Genomic DNA, 19,248 nt, shown 5'->3' with positions numbered 1-19,248 from the left:
CATGTTTCCCAGTGGTGCAACAAAAAGAAGGGCTATAAATATTATTATTTTAGTTTCTTAGTTCATGCATAAATTAACCAAAAGGTCACAGGTTCAAACCCCCAAAACAGGGACCTCTTCTGCCCAAGGGACCAAACTTTCTCCTCCATGTATAAATTTAAGCCTTAATTACACATAATAAAACTCCAAATGACCCATCAAGAGCATTAAAAGCGTATTAAACTCACCTGACTGGATGAGAAACTGGTTATTCCCAACTGTCACTCCGAGTCCTCCACACCAAAAAGCTGCCCCAGCGGACGAGTCATATCCAACACTGACACACACACACACACACACACACACACACACTCACACACACACACACGCTCACACACACACGCTCACACACACAGCGGTGGGTTTGGCAGCTGCCTGCTCGCTCCTGATAGCATTCAGTGCTCAGCAGCAGCAGCTCGAGAGGGTTTCACAGCGACGTCAGAGAGACTGAAAACACAGCGGTGAATTAAGTTCCCCTCCTGTCGTCTCCCTCTCTCTCTCTCTGTGTTTCACTCTTTTCCAGCTCTGCCTCTCTTTTCCTCTCCTCCTCTCAGCTTTGTCTCCACTCCCTTTTTCTGTGTTTCTCTCCTCCTCTTTCAGCACTTCCCACTCTGACAATTTGCTTTTTTTCTCTTAGTCAGCCTCAATTAATGTACCCAAGCTTCTGCTCATTTTCTTCACCTCTTTCCTTCTCACTGTTCCTGCCATCATTCTTGTTTTTATCTGTCTGTCTTTTCTGCTTTTTCTGACTGTCTCTGTCTTGATTTCTTAATTTATTTTTTCTTTCTTTCTGTCCTGTTCTGTTGTTCTTTCATTCTGTCTTTTTGACTTAATTTTATCTTTCTTGCTTGCTTTCTGGCTGTCTTTCTGTCTTTCTTATTTCGTTCTTTCTGTCTTTCTTTCATTCTTTCTGTCTTTTGTCCTAATTTCTTCTGTCTGTCTTTCTAACTTTATTTTGTTTTCTGTCTTTCTTTTGTTCTGTCCCTTTTTCCGTTTATCATAATTACTTTATGTCTGTCTTTGTTATGTCTCTTTCTTTGTCCTTGTTTCTGTCTGTCTGTCTCTGTTTGTCGACCCTTTTCCTATCTTTCTGTCTGTCCATCTTTCTTTCTTTCTTTGTGTCTGTCTTTTTTCTCTCTTTCTTTCTCACGTTCTGCCTCTCTCCCTCCTTCAGCACTTGTCGTTCTTAATTTCTTATCTGTAGCTGTAGCTCTCTCTCTTTTTGCCTCTCCTTTCATCCCACTCTTCTGTCTCTTTCTTTTTTAAAGTCTATTCCTCTTTTCTCTGTCATCTCTGATCTGTCATTTTCCTTCTTTCCCTCCCTGTGACTCTTCTTAACGTCCTCTCGGTCCACTAAATCATCCCCCTTTCTCAGCTCAGATCTCTGTCTTTCTCTCTGCTCTCCCTCCGGGACTCTCTCTGTTTCCCAACAACTGTCCTCCAGCCTTCTTAAACTGCTTTTTCATCGTCTTTTTCCATCTGTTTTGTTACTTTCTTTTTGTTTGAACTCTTTCTGTTTCTGCATTTCAGTTGTATTTGTAATTGTAAATGTTTCAGAAGCCTTATCCTCCTCTCCCACACTCCGTTTTCTTCCCCCTCCCCCCGCTGAGCCCCGCTCCGCTCTGTGAGTATCATGTTTGGCTTTAAACTAAAGAACTTGGCTCCAGCACAGACCACATACATCAGTAACACTGCTGCTTTATGTCCTGATTGGTGGTTGTGCATTTGTGAAAATAAACATTGCACACTGAAAGTTGAGTCTTCATCTATGTGTTTGGAGACGTTTCTCGGCGACGCACAAGAGACGGAGTGGACCTGCTGTTATTTAAAGGAAATAAAGGGAATTAAAGTTATTGTGATGGAGAGGTTTGATGGAATAATCTCAGTAATAATATAGGAAACAAAGAGACAATATACGTGTCTGTTGCTAAATATAACCTCGGTTCCTCCAGGTCTCACTCCTGACTCTTCAAATTCTGCCGCCTGGTCAGCGGCTCGTCGGCGTCACACACCAACGCACGGAGACCCCGTCAGCGTCAGTATGAGACGACCTGGCAGGTTGCATTTGTTGACTATCCTGGCAAATACAGGTGCATAAAGATCAACAAAAGCACGATTCGGCAGCGTCAACTTGAGCGTTTTGATAATGATACAGTGTGCTAGTATGTGTGGCATACTATGCAAATGACTTATGTGACTTTATATTACATTAGCAACAAGCTTACTTTTTATAAGTGAAACTATTATGTGTTTTTCTAAACCTAACCAGATTCTTTTGTTGCCTAAACCTCAGAGGAAAAATCCCAGAAAAAACAGTTTTTTAACTTACTTCTAAGTTTATTTTGAAAAGAGACTTTATGCACTTAACGAGCAGAGAATTTATTTGTCATTTACGACATCTATTGCACGTCTGTCCGTCCTGGAAGAGGGATCCCTCCTCAGTCGCTCTTCCTGAGGTTTCATTTTTCCCCCGGTACAGGGTTTTTTGGGGGGAGTTTTTCCTTAGACGGTGTGAGGGTCCGAGGGCAGGGGGGTGTTGTATGCTGTAAAGCCCTCTGAGCCAAACTGTGTTTTGTGATAACGAGCTTTATAAATTGAATTTACTTGACTTGACATCAAAACAATCTAGATTGATAAATAACACTTCATCACCTCAGCCTAATTACAGTGAGGTAACTGTCTCTTGTTTGTATCCGGTTGTGTCATTTTTTTTTTTTTAGCTCATGTTTTGAGATTTTGGCCAAAACCCTAAACATGATATCCATCGGAAATTTGAAATCTCAACAATTTTTAGATTTTTTTAGTGACTGGCTGTGAGAAACTGTGTCATTGTGGTGATTTTTTTTAAAAAGAAAATATTCCTTCCAACATGTTTATTTGGGTGAACTGACCCTTTAGCAGCACCACAAAACATTCATAAGTTTGACTGTTTTGATTAGACACATTTTCTCCAAATATGACGCTGTACACGCTATGAATAACCACTCAGAATATATGAAATATACTGCACATCTCCTGAGAATGGCTGATTTTTAAAGAGTAAAATAGAAATGATTTGCCTTCATGTGATATGCTGCTATAAATCAGTTTGTGTGTGTTTTGATGATGGAGTTCTCGTTACTGTTGCGTTGTTGTTTTGGTTTTTGGAGATGTGAGTGTCTTTCTGTCACGGCCACATCATAGATCCGCAGTGCCATCAGACTGAAATGCGCTGCTTGTGAGCGTCAAGTCAAACTATGCAGAGCTGTTAAAAACCCTCCAGAAGTTTCTCATGCTGTCGTGTGAAAAAACCTCATCCGACTGTGTTTGAGTCGTTGAACTGGCAGTTAATCTTAAATGTTTGTGAAATTGTCCTGATTAGCTCGCTGGGAGAAGCTGTGATGTGGGGACGTTGACTCGGGCAGTTCTGAGGTTCATGTGGGAAAGTTTAATTTAGTCGTTTTATAATGTGTTGAGCTTTCTGTTTGATGTCGCTTTTGTTTGGTGATTCGTCGGTTTTTTCAAAATCTCAAGAGAACTTTGTTGAATTTGTCAGGAATCTTTATTTATTTATTTTTTTTATTTTGACTTTATTTGACTTTTTTTATGTTTAAACATGCATGTGTCACTTGACACACTTGAAAGTACGTGGACATCCAAACAAAGTATGTTGGCAGTTTAGTATTACGTTTATATGTGATCACAACATCTCATTCCAAAACCATGGACGTTAATCTGCTGCTGTAACAGCCTCCGCTCTTTCAGGTTTCCACCAGATTGCCAGAAGACAATGTGCCAGAGTTTGTACTGTAATGAAAAACCTGGAAAAGTTATGAAATTTGCAAATAGTAATTTTCAGGCTTGGAAAAGTTTTGAAAACTGTATATGACATGAAAGTTTTTGAAAAGTCATGGAATTTTGTTTCACAAACTTGTGTAATAACACATGCTGTGTTCAAGGACCATTGGAAATTGGAAAATCCAACAGTAGTTTCCTTTTTTACACTTTTTGGCTGTATTTAGAAAAAGAAGAGAACATGCCTCCCAACATGATTTCTTCAAATATCGCAAAAAAGAAAAAAGAAACTTGCCAAAATGTTTTTTTTTTAAAAAATCACCACAAATTAAAAAAATTCAAAAACAAAAAACCCGAAATTTTTTAAGAAAATAAGTCCCTCAGTGCTTAAAAATTATTTGACATGCCTCCCCCTTTTTGCACCCCCCCCCCCTTATAAATAACAAACAGTCCCTATATTATTTAAATATTCAGTTCTAATACTTTTATAAAATATGTATATGAAAAAAATGACTGGTAGTTGTCTGGGAGGAAATCTAAAGATAAAAAGTTTAAAAACATAACTTGATCAGCCGTAATTAGTTAATCACTTAAATATTTTAAATATTTATGATTTTCCGTGATTTTTTTTTAAATAATGACGCATTAACAAACTGATGTATTAACGTTTCTCAGCTGCCTGTGTTTGATGTATTTGAAGGATCTGCTGAGACAGAAACACACACCTACAAACACACCCACCACACAGGGTTTAAAATAGGTTACACAAATATTTCTGTCATAGTTTGGAGATGTGAAGAGAGCATACACACTTACACGAATGTGCACACACACATTTACAAATGCACATACCGCACACACCCACACACAATCAGTTGGCTACTAACGCAGAAATATACATTGATATTTACTTCAGCTGGCACATTCATTTCATAAGCCTGTGCGCGCACACACACACACACACACACACACACACACACACACACACACACACACACACACACACACTCACACTGAGACAAACACATGGCAGGCAAAGATAAGGAGGAAGAGACGAATGCATCCTGTGTATCTGGAGGCCTCTGCTCCTCCACTCCCTCATCACACTCTCACTGTAACAGCTGACTGTGCATTTGTGTGTGTGTGTGTGTGTGTGTGTGTGTTTTCTCTTACTTTGTGAGGACTAGTTTGAGTGTGTGTCCTCATTTGTTTGAAGCAATGTTTGAGGGTTTAGACTTTTGAGCCGAATCCAGTTTTTGGTTTCTGCCCTGCCCCTCAGGTGCTCCTCGGTTACAACAGTTAGTGATGAGTTTATGATAACAGATTATTGCAGTTTTGGAATAATAACAGTGACATTTGCCGTTTATCTAATGGAGACAGAAAAGCATGGATGTGTATGATTTGTTTACAACTTTTGCACCATCAATCTAAACAAGTCATCATTACAGAAGAGCACTTCTCATTAGCTGATTATCGGTGCTGTTATCAACCCGAGCTGCTACCCTGCCAGTCTGCACTGATATAAGAGAAGCAGAAACAAGTGCAGCAACTTCACTGCTGGACTAAAGTTAAATTTTTGACGTGATATGCCGTCAATAGGAAATGGAAATATGTCAAAATGCGGGACCATCATGCACAAAGCAGCAATAATCAACACAATGTCATCCCAACTTGTTAAATATCAGTCAGTTGACTGACACGTCAAAATATGACGCACTAGGTATCCTCTTTTGTCAGTTTTGGACGTTCAAGGATGGCGCGTCAGTTTACTCTCATTCAAGCATTATGGCTTTTATTAAAATAAACTTGCGCTTTCACAGTAAATCTACAGTTTCTGCTTATTAAATGCATACAATCTTTTTGAAAAACTTACAGCATAAGAAAAGTGGGTTTTTTTTAGGTTCACTCATCATGAGTCCATGGTTAGGATTAATAAAAACATCACGGTTTGACTTAAAACAAGCACAGTTGCTACTAACTTAATGAAACGTCACCTGACATACTGTATGTCACTAGTAGAGAATGCTACACATACTGACACACTAAGATTTCCTTAAAATAACTGAACTGACTTTTGGTTTCACGCATGAAACTAACAGTGGACTCCCAGGTGAAAGTCCAGAGTTTGTTTGACCCATTCAGCTCCCCTCATGCCCACCCTATACTTATCGTAATCTTTATATCCTTATTAACGTCAAAAATACATTTGCAGGTTTCTTTTGTTGGTTGTTCAGCGATCTTGCAGATGATTTCTCTTCTCTGTGGTTTGAAGTGTGACTCTGAAAGACCTGATTTTGGAGGACCACGTAGCCCTGACACTTCATCTTACTCCCCTATCCTAACAAGAATCGGGATACCCTACCCCGATGTGCAGACCTGAGGAGTGAGGGCTAAGTGTTCAGGGCGTATGGTGTGGTGTATGTGAAGTGAAAGTCTGATTAATGTTCAGGGTTTGTGCTGCCTCTTCATGAAAATCAGTAAATGCTGTTATATTGATGCTTCATCATGAATACAATAAATCAACCCCAGTGCACAGAAAAGCAGGGTTCCAGTGGTCATGGAAAACTGGGAAAAATTATGGAATTTCAAAACTATATTTTCCATTCCTGGAAAAGTCATGGAGTTAGTAACAACTATTAAAAGTTTTGAAACAGTCATGGAGTTTAGTTGTGTGTAGTGAAATTGTGACACTAAAGTTTCTGTGGGTAACTGCACACAAAATGCAGTATAATAGAAAATCTAATTGCTGCAGCTGTCGATGTAACGTAACTCTGATATGCGTCAGCGAGTAATGTTTTGCTTACCATCACATACGTTTCTTCATTTTCTCGCCACGTTTGGTCTTTTCATGTATGCCAGCTGGCTGAAGTTATGTTTGAAAAGAGTTTTAATCAGATATGTTTGAATAACACCGAACATATAGGGCAAGGACGTGTTTGAACCCTGGAGAAGTGACGTGTTTTACTTTTCCACAACAACTCGGAAGTAAAGCCCAAACTTTACATGATATTCTGACTCTGAGGTTCTAACTCAAAAAAGTCACATCTACGGATAAATCCTTGAAATAGCTCTCAGTAAAATGAAAGGAATAATATAGTTTAATAGGAAATAACAGGCCTGTGTGTGATATGCAACCTTGTGCAACTGAAGACTCAGAGCTGGAACATTAAAGATATTTTGGTTTTATCTCAACTGCTCAGCCTCCGTCACAGAAACAAGAGGGAAAGATGGGAACGTGGGAGAGATTCGATTTTTTTGAGTTGTGAAGTGCTTTTTTTCAGTTCCCCCCGTGTATTTAGGCTCTTTGACTGTTGAAATGAACTGAGATGAACTGAACAGAGAGAGGTCCTGTACTGCTGTAGCAGGATGCCCTCTGCTGTTAACATGCTGCTACTAAGAAAAGACGTTTTGCCCTTTTCACACCCGAAGTTTCCACTTCAGAGACCTCAGGTTGAACTTAATGATCTTTCTATACTGACATTTCTGTTTTCTATCATTACAATAACTTATAAACGGTGAAATAAAATGTCAAGAGACTCAACAGATCACGCCTGATTGTTGTTGAACATAAGCCAGAATCACAGTGTTACTGTGAAAATGTCCTTATTGCTCTGCAGCACGTGCACGATAACAACTAAATAACACGTGCACTTTACATTTACTTACTGGAGTATTTTTTGTTTTTAATAATATTTTTTGGAGCTGTTAGAAGCTCAAACAAGATCTCAGCGCTCAGTTTCACAGCAGAAAGCAGTTGTTCCTTAATCTCATTTCGCTGCTCCTGTTGCAAATATGTTACAGTGTCCTCCGCAGCAGTGCCAGGGGCGAGGTGCCCAACACTCAGCAGATCAGCATCAGTTACCATGGCAACAGCCATGAACCAGACTGTGGAGCCAACATGGCTGCCAAAGGGGAACTGCAGCAGCCAAGCTGTGTCTGTCTGTGTGGCTTCACACATGAGCGACAAGCGCAGCATCCTGGCAGCGCTGCTCGTAACCTTCGTGTCTTTGGGAAAACCTCTTAACAGGAATCCCTTCTGTGCTCTCCGTGTGCACACGGGCTTTTTTCTGCATGTGAAAAACATTAATTCCAGTTAACATTATTTAAACGTGTAACTGACACATGAGAGACACGCACAGTGACGCATCCCAAACCCTCAGGTAGATCTGTGCCGTCCAAAATATTTTCAGCCTCAGGTGGTCAGCTGGGCTGAAGCAGACATGAAACTGAGTGTGTTTATCTGCACAAAATAGTCTGGTTTTTGCCATTATTCTGAAAAAGACAATATTACTATGACGCTGTTTCCATGGCTAATGAAAATGCTTATTCTATTAACGTTCCTGTTTACATGCAGCCGTGCACACTCCGACTAACGTGTCCTAACGTGTCCTAACGTGTCCTAACGTGTCCTAACATGTCATTTATCACATCAAAATATGGAAAAGCAGCGGGTTTGGCTTGTGATTTTGTGATTTTCATCAAAATTGGATTTTTTCAGTTTCTACTGGTGGCAGACTTGTTGAACCATGAGCTCAGCTTTCCTCTTTCCTTCCTCCAACCACCTACTTGAAAATATTGACGCTGCGATATTTGCACATCCCTGAAAAAAGCTGTTGATATCAAAGTGTTTGATAATCTTCAAAAGCAGGTGTGTTCCTTCTTCTGACCTGAAATGACATTTTCTTCATGCATATCTACCCCAGCCTTGCAAAGTGTTGGTAAATTGGTTTGTTTACAACGTATCCGTGACAACGCTCAAAGCCGACTGCAAGCAGACAAAAGGCCACCTGTTGAATAATAATAGGAAATATTTGTGTGCCTGTAACTGTAGACATTAAGTATTTTTACATACAGACTAATAATTCAGTGAAAAGCACTCCTGTGAAATTGTGTATATATCGTAACGTATTTGATCATAATCAGAAAGCAGAATGACCTGAATCTCTGCTGAAGCGAACATATTAAGGAGTCCTTTGATGACATTTATTTATTGCATACATAATGTAAACAGTCAATACTACTATACTACTACCTTAACTAACTGTGAATACCAGGAGTGTAATTCACAGGGGGACACAGGGGACATGTCCCCTGCACTTTTTTGAAATGCTGAACTGGTCCCTTCGACTTTTTTACAGTGAACAGAAAACTAAGGTTATATTAAAAACATATTTTTAACGTGTATATATATATATATATATAAAAAAAAGGTACGGACATTGGAATTGTGTTTGTATCTCACGGTGAAATAAATGGGGCACCGACTCAGCAGAGAAGAGAAGTTTGTTTGTTATCCATCGAGAGAGCGGCAGATGAATCTGCTCCACTCTTTTCTCCACCAGAAGTCAACTTTAACATTTTTAGGTCTCTTGATCAATAGGATATATTGAACTGTGCCAACATATTCTCATCAGCTTGTCAGCTTTAACACGTTAATAGCAGTGTGACTAAGGTCTGTATTTAAAGCTGTTTTTTTAATTAATTGTGAGTTTTAAAGCTACAGTGACGATACTTTTATCACGTGAAACCGGAATGCAGTGATACCAACCGTGTCACGCTAGCTTCTTAGGAAGGGGGCTAAATATAGTATTTAGGCAACATTTTTGCGATGGCTAAACAGCATGGTCATTTCCCAGGTGTCCGATGACCTCTGACCTCAAGATATCTGAAGGGAAATGGGTGCTGTGATTACCCATGAGTCTCCACTTTACACATATGCGAACTTTATCAGCGGCCCATGCAGTTTGTTTGCTGTCATTTGATTCCTAATCAAGACAATCTAGTAAGACTTGCTTTACCTTGTCATAACTGTAACTGTTACATGCATGTAAGAATTGAAAACGCGATTCAATAATGATAGAAATAATAATATTGAAGTTTTGCCATGCACTGTGGTTAAAAAAATGAATTGTTTGACAGCCTTAATTAGTGTATTTTACCTTAACTTCATTTGAAAAGGTGTTTGTGTGAAATTGCCCATGACAGTGATATATTTAAAAGCTTCTAATTGTAATAAATACATATTTTGATATTCATATCGCTGTAAGGCATTAAGGCAGCATATTTCAGGCACTTTAAGTGCAAATTTGAACAAAACCCAAGCAAAAGGTGAAAACTTTTACTCTGCACTTTTACAGCTATGGGTTAAGTCGATATATGGATCAATTTAATCACTATGTGCTCTATGAAATATTTCTGTTACGGCCATCCATTTCATGAAAATGACAAAAAAAAGAAATTAAAAAAACAACACGGTTATGTTTTGTTCTGTCTCAGGGAGGTTTCTGAAAAACTGAAAGTGCTTTTGAGGATTTGTACTTAAACTGACTGGCTCCCGCACCTTTGAAATCTAACTGTGGTTTGAGACTTAAAATAACATTTGACTTGCACTTGGGCATGTAATAAATAGTTGGAGCTCATGCAGCTGCCTAAAAATACATGCACTGCTGTACCAGGAGTGCATACATTTTTGGCATGTGAATGTGAACGTGAGAGCTGGTCATTGCAGTGTTTGCATGTTCGCTCCACGCTCTACCGTCAGTACGTGCACACACACAGAAACTGAAGTCCTGACTCTGAACTACACGCAACAAATTAGGTGTGTGAAGTTAAATTCTTACAGCCCGCATTTTTCACTGGTCCTCTGCCGTATTCTTGCTAATGAAATAAAAGTGCCACAAAATATAAACAACTCGTCGAGGAAGAAAAACGATTTTATACTTTTCCTGTTAATCGACACAGACACTGAGGAACAATAGTCTACAGGAGCCTGCTGAGGTGCAGCTTACTCTTCTCTCTCCTGAAATATCACTAATCTGCTGCGACACACGGCGTCCAAACACGACCTAATCAACTTGTTTTTCACAGCGTACATGTGTGTCGTTTCCAACTCCACATACTTGTGTTAGCATTCAGTGAAGCTGCATCAGTTTCAGCCCGAATCACAAACCACACATATTCAGTTCAGCCCACAGGAGGTATAACATCTAAAACTTCAGAGCAAAACACATATTTGTGGTTTCGATTTGTCAGATTGTCACCTTATGCAGCTTTTACTGTACATACATGATATAATACAGTATAATAGAAACATGCAATACAGTATTATGTACATGTTGTCCATTCATTGTCACACTCAAGTAGGTTGATTACATGATGTTAAATCCCCTCTGTAGCTATGGTAACTTATTATCCGTACAGCATTTATTTTAGCATCATATTTACTGCACTCTGGCACTATGTGTGTCTGTTTGTATTGTGTACTGTGCAGGTTCTTCCCGAAAGCTAAAAGTAAAAAATAGAGAATTTTAAACATCTTAAGACAGATGGTGCCTTTCATCATAATGATGATGATGATGATGATGATGATGATGATGATGATGATTAGTATTAGTATTATTACTGCCGTAATGCTGACTTGTTTACTTCCAGTACTTCCCGGATTGGTCAATAAGATAAAAAACAAAAACAAAAGCTCTCATATACTACTACCTGGAGTGTTTGATAGTTAGTGTTTGCTAATTTGCAACACCAGTCCAATCCACAAGAATTTTTATTTTTTATTTTAGTCAAAATAATAAAAATAACAGAAAATACATCCAGAAATCCATACTCAGAAATACAGCCACACAAAATAGAAGTTGCCGATGTGTCTACTGTGGCACTGAGTGTATACTTGTTTTTGAAATGTGAAATTTTGAGGGTCGCTTGTGAGTTTCTATTACGTTCACGGTGAACCAACATCATCTTCCCACAAATTCTAAATTAAAATGGACCAAATTGGTAAATAAAATGCAATTTAATGGAGAAAAAAGCTTATTTTTCATGGCTTTTTAAAAGAATATTTCTGTATTTATAATTTACTTTAGAATTTAATTGGATCTGTTTATGGAATTTGAATTGTTGATTTACTTACTTTAAGTCTTTCATTATTCCCTTTTCTATAGTATCCGGTTCATTATCTCTTAATGAACGGCTTCATAACCATTTGCAACTCTCTCTGGCTCCATCAGTTACTTACTCTTGATGTAAATACTGAGACTGTTTATGTGGAGCGGAGCAGAGACATAAAAGACGATGATGATTTCAAAGGTAAGAAACAGAGACTGTAGAGGTGGGCGGAGGTTCAGCACCACAGCACTGATGATTCGTGAATGATGTGTGCGGTGTATGATACTGCGCAGCCATGTGGGAAGGGAGGCCATTGAGTTCACAAAGACGTAGAAACCGCCTCATATTGTACTTTTTTTCCTCCTGTGTTAACTCTCGGTGAAGTGGCTCAGGAGAAGACGGAAATACAAACGGAAATCAAGCCTTCACATCTGGTGAACGAAAAAAACCTCAGAAACGCATGATCTTAGCGCTTTTTTGGGGTGGAGGGGTAGAGGGGAGAAAAGACCAAAAAAATCTGTTCCTCCTTCCAGCTCACTCTGGGCTCAGGGCCAAGCAAGGGGAGGAAGGAAGGGGGACGAAGAGGAGGAGGGATGAAGAGGAGAGGGAGGAAGGAAAAGCAGGAGAACGCAGGCAGGATCTGTGGGGATTGCAGGGGTGCATGGAACAGATGCAGAATAATTTAACTCTTCCTCGGCCAAATGTCGTCCTGCTCAGTTGGCTCTGCATTCAGCTCTCCTGAGTATAAACACAGTTCAAAGCTTCTTTCTAGACAAAGAAACAACTTATTTTATCTAATTAGTCATTTCAGTTTAAATAATAACTAGTTGTTTGGGTCTTTGATCAACATAATGTGGTCAAAATGACCTTGCTCAGCACTGGCCCCAAAGAAGGAAGTTGGGTTGTGTGAGGTTGTCTGACGAGGCTGAGAATCAGGGTGAATAATGTGAATAATGGCCAAATAAACAGGTCCAATTCTGCCGACATGGCCATCACTGGGCTAAAACCATAAAATGACCTGGCCCAGCCTCGGCCCAAACTGGGCACACCAGAAGAAAAAAAATTGGGCCATGTCTGGTTTCCTGACTCACCTGGGACTCGAGATGAATGACGCCACAGAATCGGGCCAAATTAACGGTCCCAATTCTGCCGACACTGGGCAAAAAATGGCCTTAACAAAAATGACCTGGCCCAGCATCGGCCCAAAGTTTGCACGCTGGAAATAATAAGTTGGTCCAAGTCCAGATGCGCAACTTTGCTGGGACTCTGGACGAATGCCTCAGAAATGAGCCAAATAATCTTACCCAGTTCTGGCTGTCAGCATCAAAAATAACCTGGCCCAGTGGCCACAACTCAACATGCTCCAAGAAAGAAGTCTCACCATGTCGGGTCTCCTGACTCGGCTGAGACTTGGGATGAATAATCACCCAGAGTTTGGCCAGATGGACTGTCCAATTCTGGCTGCAGACACGGCCATCACAGGACCGTTCTCAGAACATTACGTGGCCCAGCATTGGCCCAAACTTGGTGTGCTAGAAGATAAAAGTTGGGCCATGTCTGGTTTCCTGACTCAGCGTGGACTCGGGATGAATGATACCCCAGAATCAGGTCAAATAAACTGGTCCGCTGACAGCTGCAGACACTGCCATCACTGGGCTGTTATCAGAAAAAGGACCTGGCCCAGCATCGGCCCAAACTCTGTGTGCTGGAAGAGGAAAGCTGGCCCATGTCTGGTTGCCTGTTTGCCCAGAATCTGGCCAAAAAACCTGGTCCAGTTCCACGTACAGCAGACTGGTAATGATAAGTGGGGTGTGCCGCTCAGGTTTGCAGGGGCTGAGCTGAAGGGCCACATCCTGACTGTCTGCAGGGGCCGGACTGGGGGCACACATTGATAGCAAGTCTGAGTGGAAAACTAATATTAAATAAAAATAAACAGTCCTGAAATAAAAATAATTTAAATAATAAAATTAAAACTATTGGCAAGTAATGGAAAGTGGGATCGTTTACTGAAAGTCTCTGCAGAAAAAATACTCCACCACACCCTCCAAGTGCTATTCTGTAGGGGGCTAATCCAATGTGTTCCCCTTTTTTCAGGCTATTTTTTCAGCCCCTCAAAATGTCTGTGCATGTCCCTGATCAGAAATAGTGATTTGATTGCAGCTCATAAACTCAAGGATAGAAAGTTTTTAGCGTAATATCTCAGTGATGAGTGATGGCCAAAATCATTACATTAACCTACTAAAAAATGTAATTTTACCGTCCATGCAAAAATGAGCAATGTGAAACCACAACTCTCTTTCTTTTAGGATACATGTGTCACTTTCTTACAGTATGTGGTTAGTTTAGTGTTTCTATCACTTAACTCCGAACTGCATCGGTAAAATTCCAGTCTAGCAAGTGGTATCTTAATAATTATGTGAGTTCAGCTCAGTCTAACACCTTTTAATAAAAGATGGGCTGCAGTGGCTGGTTCAGTATGAGTGAAGGATAGTTGCAGTATGTGAAGTGTGATGCCTTCTCTTGCTATTACAAAAGACAGCAGGACAGCCATAAAAACAGCAACACACTGGTTGATATTCACATCCACATTCAGGTATAACAGAAATCCTAGTTTTTTACATGCGTGATGCAGCCCTGCTCTCATCTCTCCTCCCCCAGAAGAGCCATCATTTAGAAAACGCAGCATAGACAGAGTCAGGTAAACATCTACAATGGCTGGCACACTAATTATGTATGCATGGATGCTTGTCTGCCTGAAACATTTGCTGCACTGTGACTGCACCTCACAGCGTTTAGCACTCTGATTTAAAATGGACCCCTCCTTCATTTCTGTGCAAATATGTGACTATGCGACCTCTTGACTTAGAAAATCTGAGATTTTTAAATTTGTAAAAAGTTTGTTCTGTAGCAGTAATGTCAGTTTGACTTACAGGACAGTTTCTTTGCATTTAACCCTTAACCTTTGCATTTAACAGACTGCCCATACATATAAGAGAAGCAACCTCTGAAGATAGTTTAAAGAAGCAGCTCGAGACCCATTTCTGTGCTCTTGCTTTTAATTAATTCCACCTTCTATTTATTTTTATACCATATTATGATTGTTACCTGTGATTATGATGAGATTTACTATATTTCTGTTGTTTAATATTTCTTTTATATTTGTATTTATTTTATTTGTTTTCTGCTTCTGGCCTGTCTGCAACTTATTTTTCCAGTGCTGTAAAATTATTATTATTTCTATTTTTATTTTATTTTATTTTATTTTATTTTATTTTATTTCTATATGTTAATAATAATGATAATTATTATTATTATTAGTAGTGTTATTATTATTAGTAGTAGTAGTGTTATTATTATGAGTATTAATAAACCTTGACATGTGGCAGTTGGTCAGCTGTGGTTAGAAGCTCTCAGCAATATTTTCATTAAACATCAGTTTCCTTTCATTTGTAACTCTTTCTGCAACAGGCACAAAACACGGTGACTCAGTTTTTCCAGCTGAATCGATCAACAAAATAATTTCACTAACGGAAATCATCAAATCCGTTCTATTTATGGGTTGGGGTTCAGTCATGCCCTTTGTTGTGTGTTTTGTGTTTATGTGTGTTTGACAGCAGCTGTCTGTCATCTGATGGAAGAGATTAGTTTTAACATCCGTGCCCACTGAGGCTTCCTGATACACTCTGTGGTACGGGATGTGGTGTTTTATTTTGGTGTGGGTTGGTTTATTTATGCTGGGACACATAGTCAGAATCAGTATGTTGCACCACAGTTATTTCAGCTTGCTTTAATTTTAACCACTTTTTCCTACATAGGTTGTTTATTATGTCTACAATGTGGTAAGTATGTATAAATGAACTGTGCTAAACTCCCGTCTACATAAAAACAAAAAAGTCATCCGAGTTTATCAAGCTGACTTTCCGTTTTCAGACACTGACCACATTCTCAACAGGTGATGGTCAGTTGTGTGCATTTGCATGCATGTGCGACATTGCCCCTCTATTCAAAACATTTACATGTTTCACACTGCAATTCTACAAAAGATTTCAAAAGAAAAAGATAAAACGCTCAGGGACTCTAGAAGTGTAGTTTTACATTGCTATTTTACAAAAAGTCAGGAGCAGTGTAGCACCCTACTTAAATTGTTTATTCATGCACTGCAGAAATCAGCAACAGTGCTGACAAAACTAACCCTAACCCTAACCCTAACACTAACATATTAGTGATTACACACTTGTTTAATTTTGTTAAACTGTAAGATCAAATAAGGACAAATTCAACTAAATGCAGTGCAACAGTCTTTCACACCTGACTGTAGAAAAGTAGAAGTAGAGTTTCCACTGATTCTTTCAAGATGCAAAGCAGAGGAAGTGCTGAGCAACACTGATAAGCCTGTGAGAGTTAAACTGTGGTAATTATTGAAGCGTTAACCCTTTGAAACCTGAATCGACATCAGTCGTCTTGTGCTGCATTCAGACAAATTTCACAAGCTATTAAAGCTTTGAAAACTGAGCAAAATGGTTTGATTTCTTTTAAAATTAGTTTTAAAAAGAGGGAAGGATCATTAGAAAATGCACACACACATTTTTTTCTGATCTTTGGGCTGTGTCTTGTTAAGTTGCTTGTTGCCTTCCCTCACATTTTTGAAGGAAATCCAACCGATTTGCTCAGGTTTCAAAGGGTGATCCAAACATATTTTACTTTTGTGTGAGTGAAACTTGAGCGGATGAAACAAAAAGAAAAGGAACCAGAGGATGAAGTTCAATCAGAAAACACAAAAATATAAGTCATAAAAGAAACGGCAAAGTAAATAAACAAGTCAATAGTGATAAGCTGAACAGCTGAGAAGCTATCAGGCTAATGTTAGCTGTTGTTGGGTTCCTGAGGGTTTAATAATGAAGCCATGAACATTTGTTGATTCAAGAACAATTAAATGTAAATATAATATGGAGTTACCAGAAAACTTTAAAATAAAAGTTTGGAAAAAAATCAACTTATTAACTTGTACATTTTGTCACTGTAATGTTCTTATTATCAGAAAATAACCTGAGATGAGACAGTTAACTCATGATCTCCAGATCACAAGATAAGAAAAATACAATTTATTGCAAATATGGTCCACGTTCTCCACTTCTGTAACAGCTGACCTTGAAATTACATCATTTAGGATTATAACATAACTCCTAATTTAATGAATAATCTGAGCACTCCTGTCTCCTCTTCTCAGCTGTTAAGATCCAAAAGTTTATGCATCTAACGTCAAATTTATTGTAAAATGTCTGTAATCTTTGAACAGAAACAGATTGTAGTAGAAATAATGTTCACTAAATACAGTTTAGCATTAAGCTCAAAGCTGCATAATTTCAGTAAAATGTTCTTTTAAAAAATATTAACTTTGTCATACATACTTTTGGCTCAGAAGATGATATTTGCTGTTCAGCTCAGTAAGATCCTTTTTTAATTCTGAGACTGAAGTAAAAAGAATTGCTGTCTGATGCAAGCAACCTTTTTTTCATGAAATTTAAGTTTTGTGTTTAAATATCAAGCCAATGATTTCCAATCTGCGTATCAAGGGAGGTGTTGTTGAATGTACATAGTTATTCAGAACCACTTTGTTCTGCGTCCGCTGCAGTGGCATCTGAAACAGCTGGGCGGTGTGCCTTGCTCAAGAGCACACTTACAGTACTTGATAAGGGAGAAATATCGTCATTTAGTCTGTCTGTGTTTGTTCTTGTTTTTACCAAGACATCGCTGCATTTCTAACCAGGATTGTACCATCGAAACTGTGTATTTTAAGCCAAAACATGATCTTTTCCTAACCACAATGATTTGTTATTTGTGCTGAAATGTAACACATTAACAACAGCACTGTTGAAACACTAAGTTTTAATCTAAAGTTGAAACATCCGCTACATAATACTCTGAAAATGTGATGTCTTCAAAGCTGGGATGCCATGTTATAGGACCACCAAGAATCAGAAACGTCTTTTTTCATTTCAGGTTGATTTTGTGAGCAAAACCTGATGTTTTATGTTTTAAGTCATATACTCTGTATTTTCACAGACTGGGCTCATGATGCAATGCAGGGCAAAGCTGCAGATCATAACAACATTATTTTGGTGTTTGAATCAGTGGTCTATCTGTCTTTGTTTCATCAAAAAGTAAAACTAATTCCCATCATTACCCCGGGAATAGGCACTTGATTATGATTACGTTATTCTTTGAAATGACCGTGTAATGAAATCTGGCAAAACACTTTTCCTAATGAGGCCTCTCAGATCTGCAAAAGCTTATAAATAAAGATCTTAGTGCAGCAGTCTGTAACTGAACAGACAAATGCAAGTCTTTGAAAATCAGAGTTTTATTATGTTATCGCAATAATAACAATTAGAGTAATTGTGTTTGAGAAGTGCTCATGAATAAGCAGAGTTGACAAAGTGCATATAAACATAAAATCATGGCCAAATAGTGAAAAAATGAGTCTTTAGAAACAGAATGTCGTTGCTGAGCTCTGAAAAACGATTATTAATATGCACTGACAGAGTTTACGCTGATGAAAAACCAGCCAGTGGAGATTTGTGATATTGCTAAATACAGTTTTGGGGGATTTTTTTGTTCATCTGTTCACTCTAAAATTATAACAGACCCATATAGCTTGCAAATTTACATTCTGTATCAGTGATCTCTGCCTTTCATATAGCACCCAAGGATGACTCTGCTTGTTGACCTAAACCAGTGATACTCAACATACGGCCCGCTGGCCAAATATGACCCCCAATTAGGTGCCGGGTGGCCCACCAACCATTTTCTAAGTCACAGTAAAAAAAAATTCACACTGGGAATCGTTTTTGTTCTTTTAGTATAAATAAGGTGCCAGAGTGCATTAAATGGCATCAAAATAGGGCTTGTTTATAAAAAAAAAAGCTCCAGCAGAGGATCCCCGCACCCCCTTACAGAGGTCCTAGCTAAGTACTTAATGCCCTCAAATCCTAGAAACGTCCTTATATCCTAAAAGTGCCCTAATATCTTGGAATCGGCCTAAAATCAGAGATATATCGTCAAACTTAGAAATGTCCTTAAATCCTACAAATGTCCTTAAATCCTACAAATGTCCTCTAATCTGAGAAATGTCCCTAAAATCCAAGAATTATTCTGTTGTATAGAGATGTCCTAAAATCCTAGAAACATCCTTAAGTCAGAGAAAAGTCCTAAAATCTTAGAAGCATCCTAAATCCAAGAAATGTCCTAAAATCTGAGAAATGTCCTTAAATCCTAGAAACGTCCTATAATCTGAAAAAGGTCCTAAAATCCTGGAAACATGTTTGGGTCTGCTGTGACTGGATCCTGGCTTCTTGTCATTTTGCAGAAGTGCCTCTAAAGCAAAGCGAGTAAAGTTTCTCTGACCTAAACAACCATATCTAAACTCTGACTTTTGAAATTACTTTTGCTTTATTGGACGATTTTCATAACTGCCTAAAGGGACGGTCAGCATTTCAAACAATGACCTTTAGTCTAATAAACCTTGAAGAACATTGCTGGTGCGGC

General features: G+C 38.8%; 1 protein-coding gene across 1 annotated transcript in view; it reads right to left on the bottom strand.

The window, feature by feature from the left end:
- Window positions 1–573, bottom strand: part of ripor3 (RIPOR family member 3) — a 69,609-nt gene extending 69,036 nt beyond the window's left edge. Inside the window, exon 1 of the mRNA XM_042493936.2 lies at window positions 228–573. The gene's annotated coding sequence lies outside the window, so the exon portion shown is untranslated. The remainder of the gene's footprint in view (window positions 1–227) is intronic.
- Between the last annotated feature and the right edge of the window lie 18,675 nt (window positions 574–19,248).

The sequence above is a fragment of the Plectropomus leopardus genome, chromosome 2 (assembly GCF_026936395.1).
Source record: "Plectropomus leopardus strain MGB_pleo_1.0 chromosome 2, ASM2693639v1, whole genome shotgun sequence".
Classification (NCBI taxonomy): Eukaryota; Metazoa; Chordata; class Actinopteri; order Perciformes; family Serranidae; genus Plectropomus; species Plectropomus leopardus.
Note: the sequence above shows the minus strand (reverse complement) of the source record. Positions and strands in the feature narration are given on the sequence as shown.